General features: G+C 45.4%; 1 protein-coding gene across 7 annotated transcripts in view; it reads left to right on the top strand.

Annotated features, from left to right (window-relative positions):
• Window positions 1-15,405, top strand: part of PKIG (cAMP-dependent protein kinase inhibitor gamma) — a 94,601-nt gene that overhangs the window by 59,907 nt on the left and 19,289 nt on the right. For 6 of the 7 annotated variants that reach the window (XR_001886716.1, XR_001886717.1, XR_001886715.1 and 3 more), the window contains one exon: window positions 5,368-5,437. The gene's annotated coding sequence lies outside the window, so the exon portion shown is untranslated. Of the gene's footprint in view, window positions 1-5,367; window positions 5,438-14,331; window positions 14,520-15,405 lie in introns of those variants that run through there. The other variant, XM_017878009.1, reaches the window with a different exon arrangement.

The following is a 15,405-nucleotide window of genomic DNA, read 5'->3' as shown; positions in this document are numbered from 1 at the left end:
TTTCTCTGTCTCTCTCTCTTTTTTTTTTTTTTTTATCTTTAAGGGCATCAGAGACCTAATCCTCAGGAAGTTGTGGTATTTAGAAACTATTTGTTTGAATTAAGGTTTTAGTTAACAGGAGGGGTCTCAAAGGCCCTTGGCACTTATTTTTTTTTTGAGATGGAGTCTCACGCTGTCTCTCAGGCTGGAGTGCAGTGGCACAATCTCGGCTCACTGCAACCTCCGCTTCCCGTTTTTGTTCAAGTGATTCTCCTGCCTCAGCCTCTCGAGTAGCTGGGTTTACAGGCGTCTGCCACCACGCCTGGCTAAGTTTCGTATTTGTAGTAGAGATGGGGTCCCTTGGCACTTCTTAAAGCTGCAGTCTTCCCCAGCATTTCATCCCGTCGAAGGTGGACTGTTGCTGCCATGGACCCACCCATGGGCATGGGCAGTGGGAAGGCCAGGGCCCCCTCTGCTTCATCCCAGCCCCCCCAGGATCTTGAGATTTGGGGTAATCAAAAAAGGCATCCTTTTTCCTAAGGTAGTGGTGAGGAGGTGACATTCTGGAAGGAGGGTACCTAGATTTTGTGGTCCCTGCCAGGAAGTGGAGAGTGGAAATACGGAATGCCTCACACTCCTCAACTAGGCCTTCATGTACCAGATGAGGGTGGCTTTCAGTTCTTGTTTTGTGTGTCAAAGTTGCTCCTGTTATCAGTGTGTGTTTCCTGATCTGCCCCACCGCAGTCACTCTGGGCAGTGAGTTTAGGGCATCTTGGGAGTGGAGGTAGGTTGTGGAAAAGACATATCCAGAGATCTTATTTGGCTTTTGTATCTTCCTGAAATAAATGTCACACACAGGGCTGGGCATCTTGGATATGCTGACTTCTGTTAATCTTCACAGCAATGATGTGAGGCAGAGATCATCTCCATTGTACACATGAGAAAGGCACAGAGAGGTGCAGTGGATTGCCCAGAGTCTCACAGCTGGCAGGGGATAGAGCTTGAGTTCCCAATGAGAGCTGGCTATCCCCGAAGTCCTTGAATATTTCACCGTACTGCAGTGCCTTTTTCATGTCACCTCCCTAGATTTCAGTCACTCCATCTGTTAAATGGTGATGAGTGAACTTGAGTCAGAAGTCAGAGTAGTGTTTTGGTTTTAATTTGAATGCCTTTAGGCAGGTGTGTTCTCCAGTTCATTACCATTTGTGCATTCCCCTGCCCCATCACTTGTGCCCTCTAGTCTCCTCCCTGGCCCCTGGCCCCTGTGGGAATTTGCAACCCTGCATCTGGTTGGTGTCCACCATCTCTTTCAGTTTAGACAATCTAGAGTTTGGTGAGAAATTGGAAAGGGATAGCAGGTAAGAGCTCTGCTTTCACCACCTCCTAGCCGGGAGATCCTAGACTGATCACTTCACCTTACAGAACCTACTTCTCTTTCTGGCAAGTGGGGGGTCACAGTCATACTGACCTCAAAGGGGTACCATGTGGATGAAATGAGATAGGGCTCATAAAGCACTTAGTTGGTACAAAAATACATGCTTAGGATTAGCTGCTCTCAATTTCCAGAAAGAGAATGTCAGCCAGTGTACACAGGCATCTGCCCCCTCAGACATAGGATGGCATTTGCATGAGGAACTGGAAGTTATCTTTGAACTCATCATTTTGAAACCCCTGTGATGGACCCTGGAGCTGCCATGTTGGCTCTTCAAACATTATTTCCTGTCACCCAGTCAAGTGGTGCTGAACCTCACATCAGGCAGCCAGTGCTGAGGCCAAAAGCAGAAGTGGGTGCTGTTCTCTTGGGACCAGAGGACCCTGGCCCAGCCACTTAAGGAAGAAGCTGGTAGCATGTGCTGGGTGTGACAGACAAGAAGCTGAACTGGCCCAATTAACTCTGCCAAGTGCTTTCACGAAGGGCCAGAAGGAATTCCTAAGTGGAGACTGAGGTGGAAAATCTCAAGTTCTGGGAAACAGGTTATTAATCATGACCCTAGGCTGAGCTCACTACCTCCTGGAAATCCTTCAGAAATGCCTTAGGAAAACTTGGAGTACTGCTCCTTCAAAGAGTGGTTTCTTTGGAAGTTGCCGTCGGCACCTATGCTGACTGATTATGAATTGCAGATTAGAACACATAGTGCATCCGCTCTTACTGGAGGAAGCCCCTTTTCCTAAAAAGTCTCTTTAATCTTTCAAGAAATTACACGTTTTAGCTTGGCTCTTCAGAACTGAATAATGGCCCTTCATGGCACTGAAGAAAGTATTTGGTGTATTCTTACTATGTCCCAGGGACCTAGGCCAGTTTTAGTACTGTTTTAGTACTTTATCAGTGTGGCCTTTAACATTCCATAAATGTACGTTGAGAGCCTGTTAGTACTAAGCACTGGGCTAGAGGACCAGGGTAAAGACACTGCCTCTGGTCTTGTGGAATTCTCTGTCCATCAAGGGAAGATAGGCAGAGGAGTGAATAATTTTAATGGCATGTGAAAAGTACTGCAAAAGAAATATGCACAAGTGCTCTAAAATGCCAGACACTGGATCAGCATCTTGTGGAAGTCCTGATCTTGCACTGGGTTGATTCCTTCTGCTCTCTCCCTACAGTTCCTGACTCTGGGAGCTTTGCCAGCATTTGCATTAGGGAGCAACTGAGAGCTGCCCCTGCTGAAGCACTCATTTCTGGCACCTTCCTATCCCCTGTGGCTTCAGAGGAAAGAACACTTCCTCACAAAATGTATGGGCCCCACCTGAGAGGGCCCTGAATCTGAAGTCCAAAGTTGTAGTAAGGAAACAGAGGGATGGGTGACTTTTGTAGTCTAAAATCACCACTGATTTTCCGTTGGTTTGTTTTTATAACATTTATTGTGGATTTTTTTTTCTGATTGCAAAATTAGAATATGTTTAAGGGAAGAAAAGCTAGATAGTACAGAAAAACACACTTAAAATAAATCATCACTCAGTGATTTCACTTCTCTGTTTTTGAATAAGGGCCTGTCTCCCAATCCCCCCACCCACACCGCTGTATTTCAAGTTTAGCTCTAATTTTAATTTCTCCCTGGGCAGAGTCTCATGTTTGTTTGCATATCTCAAAGGTGCTTGTGTTCTGGGCTCTAGTCACTACTATCTGCAGTTGGTTAGAGCCTGCGGCCGTCATTTGTACTTTCCTGTGCGTGTGCATGGATTCGTCTACTGCCGAGAACCCTTTATGTGTTAGGCATCCTGCAAGGTGCTATGGGGAATGTCACGGTATATAAGACTTTGAGGTTGCTCACAGCCGGACAGGAAAAAAAGACTCAGATAACATGAACACATTGTGAAAATGCCCCAAGATGGGGACAGAGTCCTGTAGAAAGCCTAAGAAATTGGAGGAGCAGTAGCGTTTGAGCTGAGCCTTCAATAAATTTTTCACGTATTTAGCCAGTATTTGTTGAGAACCTAATACCCGCCAGGCACTGAGCAAGGTGATAGGTGGATGATGTTAAATAAAACAGGCATGGCCTTTACCTGCATGAAGTTACAAGTACAACTGGTGGCTTTAAGAAGTCAATAAGCAGGGGGAGAGAAAGAGGAGAGTGTGGCTGAGGTCTTCCTTGAAACGGTGGTATTGAAACTGAGAAGAGGGCTGGGCGCGGTGGCTCATGCCTGTAATCCCAGCACTTTGAGAGGTCGAGGCGGGTGGATCACCTGAGGTCAGGATTTCAAGATCAGCCTGGGCAACATGGTGAAACCCCGTCTCTACTAAAAAAAATACAAAAATTAGCCTGGTGCGGTGGCATGTGCCTGTAGTCCCAGCTACTTGGGAGGCTGAGGCAGGAGAATCGCTTAAACTCGGGAGGCAGAGGTTGCAGTGAGCCAAGATCGTGCCATTGCACTCCAGCCTGGGTGACACAGTGAGGCTCCATTTCAAAAAAAAAAAAAAACTGAGAAGAGGAGTCAGTTATACCAAGAGTAAAGGAGGGAGAGGGAGGAAAGAAGGGTGCTGGATTATTCCTTCCTTTGCTCATTATTGATTCTAAAAATCTCACTTATTTTCTGTATTCAGTTTCCTTTCTATTGGAGAGTATTCTTGGGGCCTGTGAATGGTAAACTTGCCCAGTCTTTGTTTGAAAATATCTTTTGCCCTCACACTTGATATGTTAGCTAGATATAGAATTTTTTGCATAGCATGTGTAATGAATGTGAAAGTTACACATGCCTCTTTAAAAGTTTTACATGCCTCTTTAAAAGTTTTCAATCAAAACAGAAATAGATAATGTACAAAGTGAAAGTCTTTCATTTATTTTCTCATAGTTTCTCAAAAGAGATGAATTTTTTTCGAAAGAGAGAAATTTCCCAGGGGGAACCACTGGTTGCGGTTTGCTCTTTTCTATGTATACTGAAAATTGTTTAAAGTGTAAAGTATGTATACTTTTTAAAAATGTGCATGTACACAAATGCTGTACTTTTTTCTTTTTTCTAAACATAAATAATCACGTTCACATTTGAGCTGGACACAGTAGTTCACACCTGTAATCTCAGCTACTCAGGAGGCTGAGGGTGGATGACTGCTTGAGGCCAGGAGTTTAAGGCTACAGTGAGCTATGATCGCACTAGTATACTCCAGCCTGGGGACAGAGTGAGACCTTGTCTCTTAAAATTTAAAAAAATGTAGGCCCGGTGCAGTGGCTCAAGCCTGTAATCCCAGAACTTTGGGAGGCCGAGACGGGCGGATCACGAGGTCGGGAGATCGAGACCATCCTGGCTAACACAGTGAAACCCCGTCTCTACTAAAAAATACAAAAAACTAGCCGGGCGAGGTGGCGGGCGTCTATAGTCCCAGCTACTCGGGAGGCTGAGGCAGGAGAATGGAGTAAACCCAGGAGGCGGAACTTGCAGTGAGCTGAGATCTGGCCACTGCACTCCAGCCTGGGCGACAGAGTAAGACCCCTCAAAAAAAAAAAAAAATTAAATTAAAAAAAGTAACGATTTTTTAAAATTAAAAGATAATATATGCAATTTTATAATATACTTTTAACAATCAAGCATGTACATTTTCCATATCAGTACAATGAAATCTCCTTCATTCTTTGAAATAGCTGTTTAGTTTCTCATGGTATTGATACACCATAATTTAACTGTTTTTCTATTAATAGACATTTAAGTTGTTTTCCCCCCTTGCTTTTGCTACTGTACAATGTTTCACTGAGTATCTTTTTACTTAGGTAAATATATCTGTAGTATAAATTCCTGGACATTTCAGGAATGTGACGTGTCCAGGAATTTCACCCCAAAGGATATGTGTGCACATTTAACATGTTAATAGGTATTGTCAACTTGTCTTCCCAAAAGATTGTTTCAATTTATAATCCCGGAGTATGTCTGGCTCTAATTCTTGCTTTTCTTCTGATTCCTTAGAATTCCCATACTGATTAGTCAACAGTGGAAAATCTGAAGAGATGCAAGCAGGAAAAAGAAATTAAACCAGGTAGGTAGTGGCACTGTTCATACTCTACTGCCAGAGCAGCACACATTTTTGCCTGAATATCTTTATTTCTGGTTGAAGGAAGAAAATACATAAGTTCCAAACGAAATTAGTGGGAGATTTTGACCCTCTGAAGAAAAAGCAGGATGGCTCTTTTCAGAAGTTATATACATAACATCACGCTGCAATTTCACAGTCAAGATTCCATTTGCAGGCAGTTTTTTGTAATAGCATCAGAAAGACAGTCTACCTCTGGTGGCTTAGGAGGGGATGGGTTTCCCGGCCATGTACTTAAGCAGGTGCAGTCATACACAGGAGTTATTAGCAACGCTGGGCCTGGTGCCAGCTTTCTTCTCCGCCAAGTGTTTTCTGTAACGCTGTTTTCACAAAGACCAGGGCACATTATGGGAATTTTCATTTTAATGCTGTAATAGAGGAGCAAAAGCAGGCAAAACCCAACCCAAAGAAATGGGTTCATCCCAGTAGTCTGGTGAGAAGGGATGAAGATGCAGTCCCTCCAGCTGAGAACAAATTGCCATTCACAAAGCACAAGTGGCCCGCCTGGCAGTATGGCCACCTTGGGTCAATGTCCATAGTTTATGATGTCTAAGTGTTTCTGGCATAAGTTAATAATTTTAAACTCAGGGTAGCATAATAATCGACTTTTTACCTAAAGCAGCAGTATTTATCAACAAATCTGCTGCATTTCTTTGAATTGTCAAGTTGGAAGTACCGGGTCCACAAAGATCTTTTTACCCACCGGGCATCCATCGGCATCCATGGATGTAGTTGTTAAGGTATTAGAATTGAAGGCTATTCTGGATTGGCCTACACCCACGTGGACCTTCTCCACAGCTGGAATTTTCATAAGGAGGCTAAAGAGCCTGGGGATGAGCACTTCACTCTGAAGAGCTTGCGGAATCCACTGTGCATCTGTCCATAAGCTAAGGATGGTGTGAGAACTGAAAGCTGCATGAGAGAGAGAAGGTCTTGTGATTTTCTCTCTCTTCAGCACTGTAGGGGCACAGTGCAGCTGTGTCTGGTGCAGCTCAGTTTATACTCCTGCCTCAGCCAGGAAAAGTTTTTTCATTTTTACATTAATTTAGCAGATATTTATGGAGCATCTTCTATAAATTGGACACCAGATAACAAAGCAGAAGTGGCACAGTCCTTGCCCTCAGGAAGCTTATGGGTATGGCTGACAGTAGACTAGTAGCAGTAGTCTGTGTTAGGTCCAGAGGGCTAGTGGGCAGAGGGTGCTGAGGCTTGAAAGGTATGCAGGAGATGACTTGGAGAAGAGTGGACAGGGAGAGGCTGGGGGCTTGCGGAGAAGCACGGCGAAGGCCTGGAGGCTTGGGGGGTGCAGCACTCCATGGAATTTCCGTGGGCTGAACACAGTGCAGAGGGGGTGCCCTGGCTGGAGTGGAGTCTGGAGGTGGCCATGAATGAATCTGAACTTTATCCTGATGGCTCTGAATGGAAAGTCACTGGAGGGTTTTAAGCAGGGAAGAATTGTGAGTCAGGCTTAGGAAGGAGACTGTTTAGCTCCAGTTTGGGTAAGGGACTGAGAGAGTTCCGCACTGTGCCTGGCCCACTCTCTTATTAGCACCTGTGCTCCTCCTTCCCTCTCTTCTTCACCTCTCTTCTTAGCGCCTGTGCTTCTCCTTCCCTCAGACCTTCAAGAAGGCAGAGGACAGAGCCCGAAGTCTGAGATAAGATAGCCTCCTTGGGGAGAGAAGAGGAAGTGGTGCTGGGTGGGTGGGTGGGAGGGGCACCCAGTGTAAAGCAGAGTGTACAGGTGGCCTTAGACAAGTCACTTCACACCTGTGAGCTTCCGTTTCCTTATCTATTACATGAAGATAGTAAGTATTACTCTTCTTTTCTCTCATCTCATGAGATATCATCATGATATCTCAAAATATCATAGATATTTTACATGCCCAGCTAGGGCTTCCAGAGAAATCTCTCTGTTTTGTTTGCCATGTAAGGATTTGTTGAAATCCTCAAGCACATATTAAGTGCATCCTGTCACTGCAGCTTATCCCCTGGGATGAAAGTAGTGAAGAAGCCCTAGCCTCAGGATCAGTCTCACAGCTCTCTCTCCCTGCAGCCAAGAAGGACCAGTCTACAGAGGGGAGGGAGCAAACACAGACTGAAGGCCAGGTATGTGCTTGGCCACACGCACGACGAAAGAGTGCTTGGGCAAAGCTGCTAAAACTATTATTTAAGCCATGTGCCAGGCGTGATAAGCACTTACATCCTTCTCAGCCTCATTTAGTTTGATCTTATGAAGTACATATATATTATCTCCATTTGATAGATGAGGAAACTGAGACTCAAAGAGGTGGAACTGTTTACTGGTAGTGACACAATTAGGAAGAAGGAGAAGGGCCGGAGTCTTGAGTCCATGCTCTTTGACTTCTGTGTGTAATGCCTGCCATTCTGCGGTGCCCCTTCAGATCTTTCAGACAGGGCAGAGGATGCAGAGGAATCAAGGGGCAGCTATTCTCTTACAAACCTTGAAAATCCTGTACAGAGCCCTCAGACAACCAAAACATGGTCCAGAACTGAATCCTGGGGCCAGCGCGCCCATTTAGCACTATTCTCAATCAGTCCTTTTCCCCGGGTGCATTAAACAGGGCAGCTGCCTTCCCACCATTTGGGCAAACTGCTTGGCAGCTAGGAGTGTGCCTGCTCATCTCCCAGGCTACTTGGCTTTGCACCTCAGCAAGGAGGGCAGGCCATGCCCCCAGGGAAGCACATAGTTATTCCTTCTGCCGGAAAGACACCCCCTGATCTGATTTGCCATGGACACTGAAGTCACTCCCTGTCTCCTGGCCATGAGGAAAACTCCTTTGAGAGGAGCCAGTGAAGCCAGTGGACAGAGTAAAAAATGAGAATCCTGCCTGGCTGAACAAGATCTCTAATGCCTAGTTCTGGAAAGAGTTGAGGCTATGTCCAAACCAAGCCATGTAAAGAATCTGCCCAGTAGAATCAATATTGTCAAAACGTCCATACTACCCAAAGCGGTCTACAGAATTAATTCCATTCCTATCAAAATTCCAATGGCATTGCTTACAGAAATAGAACAAATAATCCTAAAATTCCTGTGGAACCATGAAAGACCCCAGATGACTAAGGCAATCTTGAGCAAGAAGATCTAAGTTGGAGGCATCACACAACCTGATTTCAAATATTATAGACTGGACATGGTGACTCACACCTGTAATCCCAGCACTTTGGGAGGCTGAGGCAGGTGGATTGCTTAAACTTAGGAGTTCGAGACCAGCCTGGGCAACATAGCGAAACCCTGTTTCTAGAAAAACAAAATCCAAAACTTAGCTAGGCATGGTGGCATGCACCTGTAGTCTCAGCTACTCAGGAGGCTAAGGTGGGAGGATCACTTGAGCCCAAGCATCGCATTGAGGCTGCAGTGAGCCGTGATCATGCCACTGTACTCCAGCCTGGCTGACAGAGTGAGATCATGTCTCAAAAAAAAAAAAATTATAATACTATGGTAATCAACACACACACACATACATACACACACACATACACACACACATACACACACACACACATACACACACAGGAATATTATCTAACCTTAAAAAAGAAAATCCTGACATTTGCAAAGACATGGTTGAACGTGGAGGACATTTTGCTAAGTGAAATAAGGCAGACAGAGAAAGACAAATACTACAGGATCTCAGTTATATGTGGAATCTAAAAGAGTTGAACTCAGAGAGAGTAGAAGGGTTGTTGGGGAAATGGGGAGATGTTGATCAAACGGTACAAACTTGCAGTTATAAGATGAATAAATTTTGGAGACCTAATGTACAGCATGATTACAGTTAATAATACGGTATTTTATACTTGAAATTTGCTAAGAGAGTATATCTTAAGTATTCTCACCACAAAAAGTAACTGTGTGAGGTGGTGGATATGTTAATTAGCTCGATTGTGATAATCATGTCACAGTGTGAATATGTAAAATTTTTATTTGTCACTTATACCTTAGTAAAACTGAAAACAATTTAAAGAATCTGCCCAGGTCACAGGAAGCCATCAGTCATACCCTGAGCTGTTGTGTAAACTCAAAGAATATGGTTTATAGCATATGGATGAGTGCTCTTGTGCCAATGCTGGGCTAAACCTTTACATCCAGTGTCTAATTAGGTAGTTTCTGTTATTATCCATGTTTTACCAAGGAGGAAACTGAGGCCTTTGGAGATTACATCATTTAGCCTATGTACCAGAGCTGGAAAGTTGCATAACCAAGATTTCACTTGAGCTTTTTTTAGCTCCACATCTTCTATTTTTTCAGCTACACCAAAACGACTTCTTGAATTTAGCTTTGCCTTTCTGATAATAGTAACCACCACCTTTTATTGAGCATCTGGTCGTGTGAGCCAGGCATTATACATCCATTATTTCCAATCCCAGTAGAACCTTACAAAGTATCATTGTCCCCGTTTCACAGTTGAAGACCCTGAGGTTCGGAGAGGTCAGGAATTTTGCCTAACAGGTTTCGTCTGAGACTAGAGTGAGCTCTCAACTATCATCCTATACTTCCTTCATTCCTTACCTTTTCAGATTCCTAGGAGGAAAGGACTCAAAAAACTTATGCATGAATTTCCTTTAATTTCACAACAACCCTAAGGGTTGGGGGTTGATATCTCTGTTTTACAAAAGAAGAAACTGAGGCTCAGAGATGTTAAGTGATTTTTCTCAGCATTATACAGCTAGCAATTGGTGGAGCCCCAATTCATACAGGCTCTGATCCATAGCTTACTTGCCTCCCCGTTCCCACCCCTCACCCCTTTCAGCTCTGTCTCATTGCAATTGGGGCAGAAAATCCAGCCTTTATTTCTCCAGGTACTAGTAGTCCTGGGAGTCTAGGGGATTTCCAGCTCCTTTGAATTCCCTCTTTTGGCCTCTGCTCTGCCTCCAGCACCTCTCTTAAGAGTCCTTTTCACTGTTGTCATAGCAAGGGTCTCATCTGGAGGGAAGCTGCCTTGAGGTTGTAACTATTCGGGTGCTTATCAGCAAGGCTTCAGGGCCTTGCCATAGCAACTTTCCAAGCCACCCATCTTGTGACCTGTTCTGACTCAGGGTCCCTGAGAATCCCCTGGGTGCAGATGTCTGCAGTGACTAGGATGCAGCAGTCAGCTCCCAGGACTGTTTTTCTGGCCAAGGCCATTTTAGGAAGGCTTCTGTTCCAGCTGTGCTGGGAGAGTTGAGGGCCAGAGCCTCCAGACCTTAAGAATGCAGGGTTATGTGATGTCTAGAGCCGGGGTTTTTAGCTAGGGCTTATGGGTAGGCGTTAGGGCTTTAAGAGCCCCCTGTAATCATAGGTATGGTTACACACACACGCAGAGAATATATTCTTTTCTGGGCAAAGTATCCGTAGCTTCCCTCAGACTCAAATGTGTCTGTGACCCTTAAAGTTTAAGAACACTGGTCTAGAGAGAACCCAAAGTGTTGTGGGCCACTGTGCTCCCTTGGCCACCAGCCTCTCAGATGCCAGAATCTTGAGAGAGCACACCAGGCCTCTAGTGTTTCTGCTTAGGCATGAACTGGGATACAGTATCAAATATTGCTGAAGTTCACAATTACAACTGTAAATGTACAGCTGTCCTTTGGGATGCCCCAAGTACATTTTTTTTTTTTAAATTGAGATGGAGTTTCGCTTTGTTGCCCAGGCTAGGGTGCAGTGGCATGATCTCGGCTCACTGCAACCTCTACCTCCCGGGTTCAAGCGATTCTTCTGCCTCAGCCTCCTGAGTAACAGGGATTACAGGTGTGCACCACCATGCCTGGCTAATTTTTGTATTTTTAGTAGAGACGGGGTTTCACCATGTTGGTCAAGCTGGTCTCAAACGCCTGACCTCATGATCCGCCTGCCTCAGCCTCCCAAAGTGCTGGGATTACAGGCGTGAGCCACCGCATCCAGCGCCCCAAGTACTTTTTATGCTGTAAAAGTACAACTGTGCTGTGGGATGCCCCAAGTACAACCATGAAAATGCACACTCAGCACCCCAGACATGCCAGCATGTTTGAACACAGTGTATTCACCCCATAAGTGGGAGCCATTTTTTTAAAATTTTATTAAATTTTAAATAAATTAATTTTAAATACATTTTTGTTTTGTTTTACTCTTATCATTGTTATTATTTATTTGGTCAGGAGCCAGGACTCAGGTGGTTATTTAGTCACTGAGTGATTAAAATCTGTATGTCAGGAGCTGTGCTATATTTCGAAGACACAGTGACAAACAAGAAAGGCAGGGTACCTACCCTCTTGGAATCAGTTGGAACGGCAGATAATGAGCAAATATATCAGCATCATGCCTGGCTCACGGGACATTTCTGTGTGTATTTGTTGAATGACTGTTGAATGAATTTTGACTGTGGTTATTATTAGGAAGAAGTCAAGGTGCTACAGGTGGCAGACAAGGAAACTTCATCTCTTCTGGTGGGTCAGGGAAGAGGAAGGGGGACTCAGGCTAAGGGGCCTATGCCATGGGCCACCAGGAGTTACACAGGACTGTTCACAGGGGGCTGGCAGTCCCATGAAGACTCAGTATCTGGAGGTGTGGGGTCGAGGCCTGGAATACTGAACAACCAAGGGCTTAGGAACCTTATGTAAACTGTGATAATGTGGGCCAGAGGTACGGATGACATCTACACTCTGCTCAAGTAGTGATGGTCCCTGGCTTGCTCTTCCAGGTTCCAAGGGAGGCTGTTGTTCAACCAGTATTTACCTATGTAGCGAGTTCTGGGTTTGGAACCCTACTTCTGTCAGGAAGCAGGAAGGATGGAAGGACATCCTTCCTGCAGCTGGAGACAGCAGGGCCCCAACCACTGCTGACAGTGGCCATGGACACACAGTGCAGTGTCTGAGCAGTGTGTGAAGAGACTCCCTCACTGTCTGAAGGGCTTCACTCACCCTCCACTAGTGAGAAGCCTCTGAATATTGGCATGGAAGGGAAGCATTCACATATTAAGGGTAAAATCAAAGTCAGAACAAAATTCAAAGTCTTGGCCCTCAAGACCCTGAAAGGCCCCAGTGACTGTCATTCCACTCACCTCCTCTCCCTCTCACCGCTCCCCAGCCCCACGGCTCTACTGGTCTTTCTGGTCAGCAGGCTCCCCTTGCCTCTTGCATGCTGTGCCCTCTGCCTGGCATACTTAGATGTGTAAACAGAAGTGGTTTCTAAACTCCTCTCTCTCATCATGTGTGTGGACTGTGATACCCAACCATCAGTAACAGCAACTGATGAGGACAGTGATCATTAGCTAGAGAGCACACCCTGGGTCCCCCCACCCAGCATTATTAGAATAATAATAATCTTCCACCAGGTCCCCCCACCCAGCATTATTAGAATAATAATAATCCCCCACCAGGTCTCCCCACCCAGCATTATTAGAATAATAATAATCCCCCACCAGGTCTCCCCACCTGGCTTTATTAGAATTACTATTAGAAACTGTCCTGTAGTGATTCTGATAATTGTGATTTGTGCCCCCTTACTACCAGTGGTTAAAAATTGTAGGTTTATGAACTGAGCTCCCTAACTAGACCATGGACTTCCCTCACGTGTACAATGGTATCTTACTGTTTTTGTATCTGTGGCATCTAGTCCCAAGCCCAGTATACACTGAGGGATCAGTAAAATTTTTCTGAAGGAATGGATGAATACTATAGAGATAATCTCTTGCTTCTTTTCATTTTCCACAGTGTATTTTGGAGATGCATTTTATAGAATTCTAGAGGAACTAGATTGACACAAACTCTCTTCAACCCATAAAAGTCTGTGCTTCCATGGAGGTCTCTGGAAAGCAGCAGAACAGTCCAGCTGCATCACTGCTTGGTGACCGGGCATGCTGGGTCCTCCCTGGGCCTCCTGCTGTGGATGTATGATCTACACTTGCCCAGGCTCAGATACACAGCACGGTTCTCAGAGAGTGGCAGTCTCTATCCTACTGTGAAGGGATGGGCAGTTTTCCAAGGACTTCCTTGCTTTTCTGCCCTTCCTTCAGAGCTAGAAGTCTCTTACCTCCCTTACCCCAGAGCTAGAAGTAATGTTAGAGATTGCTTTGGTTATCCACTCCTGAGTAATCCATCACCCCTGTTACTCAATGGTTTAAAACAGCAGCAATAGTTTCCTGTATCTCATGGTTTCTGTGAGTCAGGAATTTGGGAACAGCTTGGCTGGGCAGTTCTGGCTTGGATCTTTTATGCAGTTGCAGTTAGATGGTGACTGGAACTGGAGTAGCTTGGGGCCGGCACTGCTGGAGGCTGGCCGGCTGCTGCTCTTTCCAGGCCATCTCAGGACCTCTCCCCTGTGGTTACTTCATAGGCTTGTTTGGGCTTCCTCACGGCATGGCCACCTCAGATTTCCCATATGCAGCTCAAAGCTCTAGAGGCAGGTGTCCCCAGAGAGAGCCAGGTGAAAGCTATGTAACCCTTTATAGCCTCATCTTGGAGGTGACACAAAATCATTTTTGTTGCATTCTATTTGTTAGAGGTCACTAAGGCCAGCTCTTTTGGGGAAATTGAAATTAAACTCTACCTCCTGAGAGGAGGAATGTCAGATAATTTGCAGACCTGTTTCAGAACCACCACAGAGATACCCAGTTTCCCCCTTCATTCCACACTTGAGACTCCTGAGGTTTGAGGGGAAGAGCCTTGTCCAGAGGTGCCCAGCCTGGCATGGGCAGACCTGGAGTATGGCCCAGCCCCTAGGCCTTAGGCAGGCCTACCAGGAAGTGATCTCACTTTCCCTTCCTTCCTGTCCCCTCACAGTAAGACAGAGACTGGCACTCTCTGGGAATCTTGCTGTGTAGCTGAGCCTCAGCAAGTTTGATAATACAGACACAGCAGGAGGCCTGGGGAGGACCCAACATGCCTGGCCACCAAGCAGTGATGCAGCTGGACTGTTCTTCAGCTTTCCAGAGACCTCCTGGAAGCATAGACTTTCATGGGTTGAAGAGAGTTTGTGTCACAATTCCAGTCCCTAGCCCTGGCCCTACGTGAAATAGTAACACCACCCTGCCAGGAGGATGTAGCTGCTGAGGAGGTAAGCGTTTTAAAAAATTCATGCCCCAAAATAATTATTTTTACTGTTGCTGTGAAGTTAAATATCAAAGAGTAGAATGTGGTGGTAGAATCAAGAGAATCAACCCAGCATCACTGAAAAGATTCTGAAGGTTTGTATCCAGCTGAATATCCAAAGCAGGAGGTTGTATAAGCATGGGTAAAATCCGTCTCGGTGTATGTTTTAGACAGCCTTGTAGAACGTTTTCCAAGGACTTGCTTACTTTCTTGCTCTTCCTTCAGAAATGCCTTATTATGAAGCTGGGGACAGGGGAAAAAGAAGGTCAGAAAAGGGAATGGGTACTTTTCAGTAAACCCATACTACATGCCAGGCATGATAGTAATTCACTCCCCTGCTTTATAGCCTAATAGCACAGGCTCCATCTGGCTCCACACTCCTTGGATATATGGCCTTGGGCAAACTCCTTAACCTCGCTGAGTTTCAGCTGCCTCTTTTGTACTACAGGATAATTATACGTTCTATGTCATAGAGTTACTATAAAATTAAATGCTTGTAAGATGCTCAGCACAGTCTGGCATGCAGTAAGAAAGAAGTGTATAACAGGCCGGGCACCGTGGCTCAAGCCTGTAGTCCCAGCACTTTAGGAGGCTGAGGCAGGCAGATCACGAGGTCAAGAGATCGAGACCATCCTGGCCAACATGGTGAAACCCCACCTCTACTAAAAATACAAAAATTAGCTGGACGTAGTGGTGCACGCCTGTAGTCCCAGCTACTTGGGAGGCTGAGGCAGGAGAATCGCTTGAACCTGGGAGGCGGAGGTTGCAGTGAACCAAGATCGCGCCATTCCACTCCAGCCTAGTGATCAAGCGAGACTCCATCTCAAAAAAAAAAAAAAAAAAAAAAAAAA

Source organism: Rhinopithecus bieti, unplaced genomic scaffold, assembly GCF_001698545.2.
Source record: "Rhinopithecus bieti isolate Rb0 unplaced genomic scaffold, ASM169854v2 scaffold_10347, whole genome shotgun sequence".
Taxonomy (NCBI): Eukaryota; Metazoa; Chordata; class Mammalia; order Primates; family Cercopithecidae; genus Rhinopithecus; species Rhinopithecus bieti.
This window is presented reverse-complemented; position numbering and strand designations above follow the sequence as displayed.